The sequence below is a fragment of the Haliotis rubra genome, unplaced genomic scaffold (genome assembly GCF_003918875.1).
Source record: "Haliotis rubra isolate DU_JTF1 unplaced genomic scaffold, ASM391887v1 Scf101, whole genome shotgun sequence".
NCBI lineage: Eukaryota > Metazoa > Mollusca > Gastropoda > Lepetellida > Haliotidae > Haliotis > Haliotis rubra.
In genome coordinates, this window is record NW_025764904.1 from 1040645 (window position 1) to 1054983 (window position 14339).

General features: G+C 37.4%; 1 long non-coding RNA gene across 2 annotated transcripts; it reads right to left on the bottom strand.

Moving 5' to 3' along the window:
- Positions 1–6164: 6164 nt before the first annotated feature.
- On the bottom strand, positions 6165–11473 carry LOC124268867. 2 transcript variants are annotated; one of them, XR_006896362.1, is made up of 4 exons: positions 11323–11473; positions 8358–8522; positions 7288–7459; positions 6165–6245 (listed from the first exon to the last, which is right to left on the bottom strand). It is a non-coding gene; the product is annotated as an uncharacterized LOC124268867 (long non-coding RNA). The 2 variants fall into 2 exon arrangements; XR_006896363.1 differs by lacking the exon at positions 11323–11473 and adding an exon at positions 10381–10481.
- Between the last annotated feature and the right edge of the window lie 2866 nt (positions 11474–14339).

The following is a 14339-nucleotide window of genomic DNA, read 5'->3' on the forward strand; positions in this document are numbered from 1 at the left end:
GATTGAATTAGATGTAATGGTTTAGACGTTACTAAAAATTATATTTCCTTCAACTACCTAATAAATAGGAAACAATATACGAAATTTCAAGGACATACAAAGAATTCAAACACAATAGAATAGTTTGAATTTACTTTTTAGGCATCATTACGTTGTCATGTTTCATATACTGAAACATACTGTATAAACAAAAGTAATTATACATCCAAGCTCGAATAGATCAAACATAATTGAACTTACTAATTTGAAGTTTACTGAATTGTAACTAGTTGTTTTCCATAATCTAAAGTTCGTAATGTTACCTAAGCGAATATAAAGTGATAAGTCGCGCCTTTGCATCGAATACATATATACATGTCAGTGTTATTACAACAATGAAATGTTTTACTACGTTTGTTACAAAAGACTAAGTTGGTAATTCAAAACATTGTCACACATGGACAGAACTAATAATAATAAGTTATTACATGTAAGCCATACAAAGGTATTTCAAGCATTTTTGTTCAAGCTGTTGAAAGTTTCATGTTGATTTGAATTGTCAGTTTTCTATGCAATTTACATGAGTATTCTGTACAACGTTTGTATTTGATCTCTGTAATTATCCGATCTGGTGCAATTATCACGTGTATCAATCAACTCAGTCTCTATTGATCCATCGTCAATAAAAGCTGGATAGTATATCAGTTACGGTATTGATACACATGCGTATAATCATTCAAGCAGATTACAGTAATGAGATAATTGAACGCCTCTTTCGACCTTGAAATAACAGCCTCCGGTAGAATGCATATGTAGTTACGTCCTTGTTGAAAGGTTTGTCCCGTGACAAGTGTAAAATAAACAGATGCGCTGTTATATCATTGGACATCTTGCTTTATGGAGTCACGCCCCTCTCTGTGATGTGTATACATGCATGCACATCTGTAATCTTATGAACCTCGTTTGTATTCAGTAAAGATATAGGCACGCCCACCTTCATAAATATTGGGGGTGGGGGTGTCAACTGCAAGTTTATACACTATAATAATTCAGTATAGTGTCACCTCGTGAATTCTGTAATGCGTGTACTCTAGTTTGGATAGTCATTCGTATCAAGGTAAAGATTATATTTACATGTACAGCAAACCATTATGTTTTATGTACTAGTTGTGTGCATAAAATGTATATGAAAATAAATACTACCTCTACTCAGTTGTTGGATTTCAATCGCTTTGTTTAACTTATCGAAAAACACTAAAATGAGGACAAATAAACTCGCCAAAGTGACTATCTACTCCTATTTGTCTTATGTGTATATTTCAGACATCGTTACCAGTGTGTATGTTTACAATACACAAACTGTTACATGATAGCTTGAGTTGATAAAGCCGAAACCCAGCATATCGACTGGTCAAGGATATAGCCAATAACCAATCTCTATCCAAGCTGCTGAGTGAGCAAACGTGCTCTTCAGAAATTTCGCCCACGCCCCATCACCTGTCCTTTCCTCTGTGACAGGTATCTCATGATACGATTGGTCGCAGATAACATATGACCAGCCACTACATTGAACAGTTGAGATACCGAACGTTCTATTAGGGAAATTTGATCACGCCCTATCACGTGACTCTTCGTTTTATGTCTGTGCAAGGAATATGTAGTATACATTTTGTATATGTATGTTTGTATGGTCACGTATGTTTTCTGCATTAAATCTGTATGAAATAAAGTGCAATACTATGAATGTGCTTTGTGCTAGTCACAGACTAGCGTAATAGTACTTTCATTAAAATAATTCGTAAACACTAGAAATGTATCTGCAAAACCGCTATTTTCGTCGAAGATTATAAAGTATGAAAGTAAATTCTTCTTTACAGTATGTCATTGTCATAGATGTTTTGTAAATTTAAACCTCACACAATGATATAGGAGAGAGAATTTGTTAACGTGTGTCTCATCTGTTACATACAAAGAATACATGTGTATGCATTTTGTGATAAAATATAAATGTAGACAAAAGGTCTACAAGAGAAACTTGCAATAAAATTACATAAAGCTTGCAATACACGACATGTATTCACACCTAATTTCTTTCAACATATATCTTTACGACACAATTAAACAATCAGGACTTGTTTGTACGACTAGACAGTTTCCTGTGATCCCCGAAACCTGCCAGGGAAATCAGGTGTGACTAGCACTAATTAGTCTCGGTACAGAGAGTGGGCAATCAGCGAGGGCTTCCAGGTGTTGAGTAGTGATGGGGCTCGCGGGCTTAATGAGTTAAGTATAGACATATCATAAACATTATTCTTGCTTAGGTTTCAATATTGTGTGATGTGAAGGTATGAATGTGTTGTAAGAATAGTGTAAGTCGAATATTGGGTGTTTAGAGGTATGAGTTTAATGTTTATTGCATCATGCTTATTATGACTTTATTGGTAATATAGTAACATGTTTTGAAAGTCAGTCGACACACAAGCATGTGTGCCTGCGTAGCGGCCATCTTTGTTGGCCATGTTGTCTACTTGATGGTACATGTTATGTTTGTGCCACTTGAAATACTCAGAGGGCAAACTTTTCCTTGATCTCTGATTGGTAAGTTTAATGTTGTCTGTTTCTTCTTTACTTACATCAGCACATTTTAATCAGTCTACCACATACAGCTGCACAAGAGAGGCACCTTACACATAGGACGTGACATTTTGACAGACGTTTGATTTCTGCTCTTTTTGGTCTACAACCACTATCTGTTTAACGTCAGGGTATGAGTTCCTCCTGTTCCCCCATCCCAAATAATATTTATAAATTAATATATACTTTTTTAACAAAACCTAACACAGCAATTAATAAAGAACTCACAAAAATACATGTAGCTAAAATGCCCCAAAATTAATTAAAATATATAGGGTCGAACCACTTAGCGCTAGCTCTGTTAAAATGGGGAAGAAAGAATATGGGGGAACGATAGGAACTCTTTCCATTCTTGCTTAGGTTTCAATATTGTGTGATGTGAAGGTATGAATGTGTTGTAAGAACAGTGTAAGTCGAATATTGTGCGTTTAGAGGTATGATTTTCATGTTTATTGTATCATGCTTATTATGATAACTTTGTTGGTAATATAGTAACATGTTTTGAAAGTCAGTCGACACACAAGCATGTGTGCCTGCGTAGCGGCCATCTTTGTTGGCCATGTTGTCTACCTGATGGTACATGTTATGTTTGTGCCACTTGAAATACTCAGAGGGCAAACTTTTCCTTGATCTCTGATTGGTAAGTTTAATGTTGTCTGTTTCTTCTTTACTAACATCAGCACATTTTAATCAGTCTACCACATACAGCTGCACAAGAGAGGCACCTTACACATAGGACGTGACATTTTGACAGACGTCTGATTTCTGCTCTTTTTGGTCTACAACTACTATCTGTTTAACGTCAGGGTATGAGTTCCTCTTGTTCCCCCATCCCAAATAATATTTATAAATTAATATATACTTTTTTAACAAAACCTAGGTTTCAATATTGTGTGATGTGAAGGTATGAATGTGTTGTAAGAACAGTGTAAGTCGAATATTGTATGTTTAGAGGTATGATTTTCATGTTTATTGCATCATGCTTATTATGATAACTTTATTGGTAATATAGTAACATTTTATGAAGTCATTTTATGATGCTTGTGTGCCTGCTTAGCGTCCATCTTATATATACAAATTATTTATGCAGGTTTGTCTATAATTATGTTATAATAGCTATTTCAGAATTTGGTTAGTCTTAGACTGATATATGTTTTATCATGATAAGTTAGCAGAATATACTTAAAATTATGCTATTACTTATAGATGGGACAAGCTGAATGACGCTAATGTAAGGTAAACGTTGCTCACTGTCACCTGAGTACCATATATTTGGTAGGTATTTTATTTTTTTAATATGTTTATATTTCATGTATATTATTGCTACAAGTATGTGTAGAGTGATATATGTTCCCTATTATGATGGATATTGTGATATTTTGCTGCTAATATATTTCATGTCTTAGTACAATATATATAATCCTTTCTTGTAAACTGCATTTGTTTATTACTTATGCTTTCTCGGAAGTGATGCAGTTTGAGTAATTTGTATAACATTAAATATATTTTGACAGATATATAATTATTATCAGTAATTGTAATGTGCCATGTCCTAGATTACTGTAGTTTAGATGTGTTATGGCTGTTTTATTGATTGTTTATTATTATGTTACAGGGTGAAAACAAAACAAAATACATATATCTGAGCTCAATAAATTGTGGCGTAAGTCACAGTTCACATCCCAGCAGGCGTTGTTTACAATCAAAGAGTACCACCCCTACCCTGCTATAAAATGGAGCCCCCAGTGAGGAATGTGACTTAGAAGAGAGTGAGGAGCCACATCACTGAGAGATCAGTTGATTCAGTTATATTCACTTACTGCGTAAGTGTTATTATAGTAGAGCTCTACTTGTCACATTACTGTTATCTTGGTGGTGTACACGGGTCTGATTTTGTGCGTCAGTTACCAAAAACTTTGTGCTTGATCATGTGATCAATGAGTATATATTTTACAGGAAATATGTATAATCAGTAAATATGTATAATTACTGAAAATTTTAGTAATTATGTATAATGTCTGATTCCCTCAGGAATTATGTATATTTACTGACATTTTCTATAATTATACATAATTCCTGAAATTTAAGAAACAAAATTATACATATTTACTGAAATCATTTAAATTACTGAAATATTGATATTACTTTTAAAGTCAGATTTTCATAGATATGTCTTCATTTTTAGGAATAAGGTACAGCACATTCATTTTCATGAAGAAGAAAAGGAGACTGACGAGAATTCGTCATCGTTTTTCATTTTTAGATTTGTGCCTAAATTTGAACAGTGACACACATCTTCCAAAATACTGTATGAAAAGAGGAAAGACTTTCCCCATACGTCGAACATATTCGTGAAGTCTTTTCTTGGTTTAAATGTCGCAGACTTTAATGTACAATCAATCAAACTCCTTGATTTCATACAGCGTCAAACTACCCTTGCTCATAAGGTGTTTGATCAAGGTTACGACATTCAATGTTTCAGACATGTGTAACATATCTACCAATCTGACGCATGAGTGACAAAGTTAATGTCTGATACAATTCCCCATTTTGATTAGTACTGTACATTTGTAATTGCCCGTGATTCAGCCCCACAATTGACTCCCCATCACATTTGTTGATGACAGCTGCCACCGTTGGGGCAGAACTTTCTGCTTTTGTCAGAGATTTCTCATGGACTTTTAGGACTCTTTATAAACAAATTTAGCAAGTCATGGTACTGCCTGAGATACATTAGGTTAGAACCAGTGCCATCTCTTTGCATCTCAGATAACGTTCCAGCTCACCTCAAACACTATTGTGTTGTGTAGGAGAATGTGAAACAGACTCGGATGTAAACAAATTGACATCATCTGCCCTTTGACATTGGCACTCGTGCTTGTGGAACTCGTTAGATTCCTTCCTTACACTGCACAGTCATGACACTTCATACTTCAAGGGATAAAATGACATTTTAGCACTTAGGCATTGGGTAAATGCACAACCATAACTATATATCAGTGTATATCACACAGAAAGACCGAGAATATACTATACATTTGTAATTGCCCGTGTTTCAGACAAACAATTAACTCGCCATCGCCTTTGGTAATGGCAGCTGCCACCGGTGGGGCAGAATATTTTGCTTTTGGCAGAGATTTGTCATGGACTTTTAGGACCTTTTATAAACAAAGTTAGCAAATCATGGTACTGCCTGAGATATATCAGGTTAGGACAAGTGCCTATCTCATTTGACGTTTCATCAAACCTTTCATGACACTTCATACGCCAAGTGATATAATGCCATGTTTGGCACTTTGGGATTGGCTAAATGCAAAACAATGGTTATATATCCGTGTACATGCAACAGTTACGTTCTTGATTATGGAATGGGTGTAACCAGTCATCGTAGTCCGTTCGGGAACCCATTTTTCAGATAGATGAACAGGTAATTTTTTTGTTCCAGAACACAACATGATCGAAATCGATGACGTTGTTTCTGAAGGGGTCCTTGACAACCACATACCTGTCAATCGTTAGGTTGATGACAATATAAATAACTCGACACGAAGTAAGTTGCACCTTTTATTTGGATATCCGGAGAAGGGTCTACATGTCTGTCAGAATAGCTGCTGATGGATGCGTCTGGCCTTCTGCAACAGACACGAGTTCATATATTGCATACAAAGCTTCGAAAACAAACACGGTAAAATACACACGTGAATACTGTCATCATCGGTGATGTTTTTGTCAACTTGACTAAGTTCAAAAATGAAACATACAACTTTAAGGATGACAACTTATTTATTGCATAAAGCGACGTTTCGATGTAGATTCTTACATCGTTATCAAGCTAAAAGTGAATACAACCAGATGTAGAGAGGTATATATATTGAATAACTGGTACATAATTATGGGAGGCCAGTGGGAGACTAAGAACAACAAATGAGACTGGGAACGAAGCCAATAAACAAGGGGGATTAATGTGGTCTCTGTTGATCAAAGGTTTGTGGCGGCGAATTTCGTTATTCAATTTCATGTTGTTGTTAATGTTAATCTGCTGTTGTCAAATCACACTGTGTATATATACCCCTCTACATCTGGTTGTATTCACTTTTAGCTTGATAACGATGTGAGAATCTACATCGAAACGTCGCTCTTTGCAATAAATAAGAGGTTGTCATCCATAAAATTGTATGTTTCATTTTTGAGTAACCAACTTATAGAATGCCCAGCAAACAATTTGTCTAAGTTGAGTCACAACTGGACACGATTAGATAAAAGTCCAAGGAGGACGTGAGGAAAGTTTAGAAATTATCATCAAGGTATCTCACACTCGTGTTGTAAACTAGAGACGTGTTTGCAAACACTTTCATTTTCTCATGTCATCTAATACGAGTTCGTACCAAAGTACCTCCAGTGCTCGACCTCAATAACTAAAAACTAAAAAAGATAAAACAAAGTATCCAAGCGTCTAGATCTTACAAATAAGCATGCGACACTAACTCTCAATGAATAATGCAACTATGTTTCGCGCACATATATTGCTGTGTCTGTAGATGCTACAATTCCTTAAACCATAACAATGATCATACTTGAACATAAACATTAGGCTTCACTTAAGACAAATTGCAACACAATCTTTCCAAAGCAGGGTTTTGGAAACTGTTTAACCATGCACAAAGCAGTATTCACCTGTTCCATAAAGCTGAGTAAACAGCCAAGTCTTGACGAGACTATCCTGTCCATCGATGCCGTCTTTTCCGTGACCATCTGTTTCGTTTCCGTCCCCTTGGCCGTCTCCATCTTCGAGGCCGTTTCTTCCCATTCGGCCGTCCCGATCCTGACCAGCTGTTCCAAGTCGAAGCTGCAGTAGAAACGGTTTAGTTGTGAACGCTGCAAGCAGCAATATACCAGCTGTATGTAGATGACATATAGCAATCCGATTTGGACCAGACAATCTAGTGATGGACATTGTAGTGTATTTGCTATAAGTAGTTGTAACACCAACCCTATTGCACATCGTATTCTGATTACGTCATCTACACGAGGATGATGACGTAATGTATGGATCAGTTAGCCATCTTGAATAAAACACGAAGGTTGACACTTCTCCCTCGTTGTGTCTTGGTGCACATGCATGGGGTAAGGAACACCCCACCCAAACCTCTACGGAATACATTACAGACATAAGCACCGAACCAACTGATTGAAATGTAATGATCGAATGTAATCACTAGGTCAGTATAGTAATCATGACCGCAAGTCATTTGGTCACCGCTTGCGAAAAGCACAGGCTTCTTGTATCTTCTTGTATCCAAAACCCCCACCGGTTTTATTCTGAATGTATTTGAACAGATATGATTTTTGCATAATGGAAACAATGTTCCTGTTAACACGACATTTCATCAGGAAAATCGATAGTTTTGAAATTATTCGGATTAAAATCGTAAGTTGTAACTTCTAAAGACTGTGCTATCAACAAGTGATGCACAAATATTCGTACTAAGACAAATGTGGGATAAGTAGTTGTACACTTGTCAATGTCCATACCTTGCAAAAATGACAATGGAGTGATTCTTTACAATTTTCCAGCTACATAACCAGTTGGTTTACAAAGAAGATAATTTCCCCTTGCCTTTACAATGATTCATTATCCGCTTGCCATCATGTATGTCGTTTTGTGAACAACGTTTATTTGGGCTCCTTTCCAAAAAAATGAATCAGTGACGGTAAAGATATCCCAATAATATCAAGACACTTACTGCAGGGGTAACAGTTGCAAGTGACTGTTCTCTCCTCGTGTTTAACACAGTCAGAGCACGTGCAAGTATTTGTACACTCCCGATCGCGAGCCTGTATCTTTGTTCCGTCTCCGCACGTCACCGAACACTGACCACTATCAGCCCATGGGCACCAGGCACCGATAACTGAATATGAAATCAAGACAGAGTAACAAGAATATTTGAAAACGGAAAACTTACATCGTGCGTCCATGCTACAAGTTCACAACGAATGCAAAGTGAGAATTAAGTTTTGAGACTTTCGTTTACATACCTGACTACATCTTTTACTTTTCCTTTCTCAAAAAGCTATGTCAGCACAGGGTAGTTTGTATCACTGTATTTTAGAGAGTGAGTGAGGTAGTATTTAGCGTCACGTGGGCAATATTGCAGCCATATCGTGACGAGAACAATTCAATTTATATCAATAGTAAAATCAATAAATTTAGAACGTAAAAACCTGTCATCGAAGGACAGTAAAATACTAGATTATGACAGCTCTTAATTTAAAACAAGTACGCTATCATAAAAATGCATTACAAGAGACAACAGCACAATATAAAACAAGAAGAGAGTCATCAATATCCCCCGCAACGGCAAAATACTCTTTATGAATATGTCTACTAGTTATGATTATGTCAATTATTTTGGACTGTATACAGCAAAGTGGAAGGAGAACATTGAAAGGCTTTTATGACCTGCTCCAGAAAGGAGCACTACCACCAAATTCACTTGAAGCCTAAACTTGTTGCCATGCAATGGTCGCACGGACGGAACCCGTTTCTATACGGGGATAAAAACGGGCTGTAGGGTCACCAGCAACTGAAGGTTGATCACCACACTAGGGACCATGAGGACTGACAGCTGGACCCTTGCTGGATTTGTATTAACTCTTCAGCAGCTGGCGATTGTAGTCAAATTTAGACACAATTAAAATGACAAATATACTACATTTAAAACAGTTGGTAAATTTAAATTTTCTTTGAATGTTTCGGGACTTACGTACCCTCTCAGGAGGACAATAATTTTACAATGCGTTAACCACCTCGAGGATACAGCTTTATTTAAGTGATTACCAAGTCGACATGTTTTTGCACGTGGGGAAGATTTACTGTGTCTGCAAAGCTTACCCATCTTTGGCAAACAAGCTGAAGGAAGCTGCTGAGAAATGTTAACGAACAAGTGCTAGGCTTCAATGAAGCTATCACGGATGCTTCCACTACTGTCAGATTCCAGTCAAGAGGTTGACTGTGAACTCCAGACGCTCCATAGTAATATAAAATGACCTGTTGAGGCCATTGCGTCTTAGATGATCTACACATTACCCGTGTTTTCCTTTTTGGAAACACTGACTGTTTAGACACTTCATTCCTGTAGAAGCGCCGATGGGTTGTGATTTCAAGAAAGAAATACAATTAATATAGTGGTTGAATCTAACTGAATCATACGATGCCTTCTTCTTATCAATTGACTTGTTAAGCCATCGAGACTTAACTGAAATACACATCATACATTCTATCCCCTTACCACTAACGGATTTTTCTATTTATCTGGACAAGTACAAATCTCACACGCTACTGTTCTCGTCTCACTTCGTGTAAAGTTGGTTGGGCAACAGGTAGATTGGGTACAGTTCCGTGGCCGAGACTGCGTTATTGTCCCAGGCCCACAGGTCGTAGGGCAAGTTGGGTCCACTCACTGATAACTGAGGCGAAGGGACCAAGGGCACAATCAAACAGACATGGATGCAGAGTATGAAACTGAACAGCTGCAGGTAGGTAATGCACTCAGAATAGGAAAATTTGATTAATTCATAACACAGATATATATTTCATTTACTGTGTCTGCGCAAAACAAACCATGCCGTACTCCGTCGCTCGTCTATAGGAGAAACCATAGACGTTGTTCACTCCTTGACGTGTATCAGGTGAACACACGTACACAGTGTGACATAGTTGCATTACACATAGTAATATTTACTCACTAAACGATTCTTTCTACTAACCTGGACAGGAACAAAGCTCACACTCCACTGTTCTCGTCTCAGTTGATGCAAAGTCGGTTGGGCAGCAGGTAGATTGGGTACAGTTCCGTGTGCGAGACTGCATCAGTGATCCAGATCCACAGGTTGTAGAGCAAGTTCCATTATCAGCCCATTCGGTCCACTCACTGATAACTGAGGCTAAGGGACCAAGGGCACAATCAAACAGACATGGATGCAGAGTATGAAACTAAACAGCTGCAGGTAGGTAATGCACTCAGAATAGGAAATTGTGATTAATTCATAACACAGATATACATTTCATTTACTGTGTCTGCGCAAAACAAACCATGCCGTACTCCGTCGCTCGTCTATAGGAGAAACCATAGACGTTGTTCACTCCTTGACGTGTATCAGGTGAACACACGTACACAGTGTGACATAGTTGCATTACACATAGTAATATTTACTCACTAAACGATTCTTTCTACTAACCTGGACAGGAAAAAAGCTCACACTCCACTGTTCTCGTCTCAGTTGATGCAAAGTCGGTTGGGCAACAGGTAGATTGGGTACAGTTCCGTGTGCGAGACTGCATCAGTGATCCAGATCCACAGGTTGTAGAGCAAGTTCCATTATCAGCCCATTCGGTCCACTCACTGATAACTGAGGCGAAGGGACCAAGGGCACAATCAAACAGACATGGATGCAGAGTATGAAACTAAACAGCTGCAGGTAGGTAATGCACTCAGAATAGGAAATTGTGATTAATTCATAACACAGATATATATTTCATTTACTGTGTCTGCGCAAAACAAACCATGCCGTACTCCGTCGCTCGTCTATAGGAGAAACCATAGACGTTGTTCACTCCTTGACGTGTATCAGGTGAACACACGTACACAGTGTGACATAGTTGCATTACACATCGTAATATTTACTCACTAAACGGTTCTTTCTACTAACCTGGACAGGAACAAAGCTCACATTCCACTGTTCTCGTCTCATTTGATGTAAAGTCGGTTGGGCAACAGGTAGATTGGGTACAGTTCCGTGTCCGAGACTGCATCAGTGATCCAGATCCACAGGTTGTAGAGCAAGTTCCATCATCAGCCCATTCGGACCACTGTGTGATAGTAAGATTCACATGCACTCACCTTTTGATTACTAGTTTGATCACTTTTTGGTCGTGAATCATAAAGGCATGGTTCATTGTATAATCTGAATCGTACAGTGGACTCTGCCTTCAGCACATGGAATTTTATGAATATGAAACTGATTTTGTTATTTTTGTAAAGAATATTAGTCTTAAAATTTTACCGTGTCGTCTGCGACTCCAACGCCGAAACGAAACGTGTTAAAACCAGAAAAAACCGTGATTGTTTTGTTTACTGAAATAAAAAATTCTTCAGGGTGTGTTATGTTGATAGTGACTGACATAAATCCATCTGAACCTCCTTCCTCTTCAAGTTTGAGCAGTACAACACCTATGTCTGCAGTCTGCTGTGTGTAATCCGAAAGAGATATTTGACCGCCTGAAACGATAAGGTAGTACTCTCAAATGTCTGTTTCAAGCAGAAACACAAACATTTTTCTCGTTTTAATCATATTTACCCATTAGGTGCACCTAAACCATTTTTGAAACCTAAATAATGGTTACAAAGTGATTTTGCTTGTTGAAATCCACGTCCTAGGATGTGCTGCAAACAAGAGATGCAAAAGATCAAAGTTCCCAGACATATTACTGTTTCATCGAAATAAACTATTTTGAATTTACATTATCAAACCGGAAATCAAACCTAATCGTGAAATGTAAATATTTATACGAACAACTGAATGCTTTTTTCTAATTTGGGAACGTGGATGTCTCAACAGATATTATCGAATGCACTGCCCATGTGATTGTAGACCTGTAATGTGATTATACCCCTGTAATTTCTGTTAATGTAGCTGTCATTAAACAGTATTGTAAGTATTGGCTGGTTTTGCGTGCAAAAAACAATAGCAAGGGTAACAATGACAATCCTGCAGCAGGAAGCTGAAGTCCCTATGATTTCCATCCAGGTGGCCCCGCTTTGTTTCGTTGTGGCTTATAACCTGTGTTTTAAACAGTTGTAAATAACAGTGCCATGAATAAATGACCAAAACAAATTTGCACCAAAATAAAACTTTGTAGTTATAAAACAATTGTATAAGTGTGTCAACTTGGTCTCGTCACTATATACCAGGAATAACGGTGATGAGATGTTCAAATTTCTCTCATTCAAAAAAAGAAATCCACTTTTTGTAAACGTCGTCTACAAGAAGGCTACATGACACATGACAAGGCAGCCAACCAAAGAGAATTAATAGCATTGGGAAACATATTGACAAAACTGGATTTCAATGTTGTTTATCGCCTTGCTCAGGAACGTTCCAGCTCTATGACGACGGCCTGTGTATATGTAATCGTGCCCCGACCAGGCATCTAGTGACTGACATCAAGAGCACTCTGGGATATGATGATATGTATCAACCAAGTCAGCAAATTATCCTTTCATTCTTGTGCAATAGCCTGATAGTAACTACAGTTGCATATATACATGAAATGGGTGAACATTGTTTCTAACACTAACTGTCAACCATTAAAGGAATAACTAACTACACACTCAGTCAGGCAACATACGTCAGCAAGTTTGACCCATCAAAGGGTATTGGCAGAGTCTACTGAGTGAGCTTGCCAAGAGTTTGTCAGCTTTTGTGACTCCACATGAACTTTTTCATAACAAAGTTATCCCATGTGAACGTTCCAGCCATCTTCCAGCGTCTCATCACTGACATTACAGACGATCTTGGTGGTTACAAAGCGTTCATCAATGATGATTTTCCATTGAGTAGGATGGACACATGGAGGCGAGCAGTGCCGTCTTTGAGACACTCACAAAAAAGCAAAGTTCAATGTAAACTTGGCGAAACGTGAATTTGCACAGGCACATGTGTAGGTCATGTTGTAAATCAAGGTAAGGTACAGCCCTATCCAGCACAGGTGGAAGCAATTCGGAAAATAACATTTAAACCAACTGTAAATTTACTTTGAATGTTTTGGAACTCACGTGTCCACTCAGGAGGTCAATAAGTTTACAATTGTTTAACCCCCTCTTAGGATACAGCCACTAACAATCTCAGCTACTGATTTAAACCTCCAATTATAAAAGAAATACATTTGTCTACAATACATATCAAACAAACTATTGACAATTAGTTCAGTAATTAACATTACCAAAAGAACATAAACTGTTGTTACGCTGAAATATTTATCCCCTGGTGATGGAAACATAAACTCAGTCATCACAAAGACCATGATTCGTTCATCACAAGGGGTACAAAAAGCATGCATGAAGACCTCATCAAATCTGGACTGGCTACCCAAGTGGGTGTAACCAAGTGTTGGTTTTGTTTGATGAAAGGACAAGATATGATAAAGGCCCTTATTGGCCCACAAAATTTCATGATATTCAAAGTTCTACAACATGATAATTTTAGCATAAAAAATGCTAAATAAATTGTTGAAATTACCTCCATATGTTTTTTTTATATGTTTTAGTGCTGTTTTTTTCCTCTTTGAAGACCTCAAAGTTAACCTATTTTACAATATCTTCGAAAAACCTGCATTTTCACATTTTCAGAGTGATAAAAAAGTGTGAGCAAAAGCTTGACCCATCCCAATTTTTTCACCACACATGAAGAGAGTAAATTTGAATGCACTCCTAAAAAATTGTGGTGGGTCACGCTTTTGCTCATATCAAAATGTTTAAAAAAGTACATTTTTTTCTGTTGTATGAAATTGCCCCATACAACATCTCAAAAATAAACATTGGCGTAAAGTAATATCTCTGAAAACTATCTGTCACATTTACACAACTGTACCATGATTCATTACTATTTTGAATGTTTTAGAGCACTAAAATGAACTTATCAAACATGTTTATTAAAAAATTTCAATA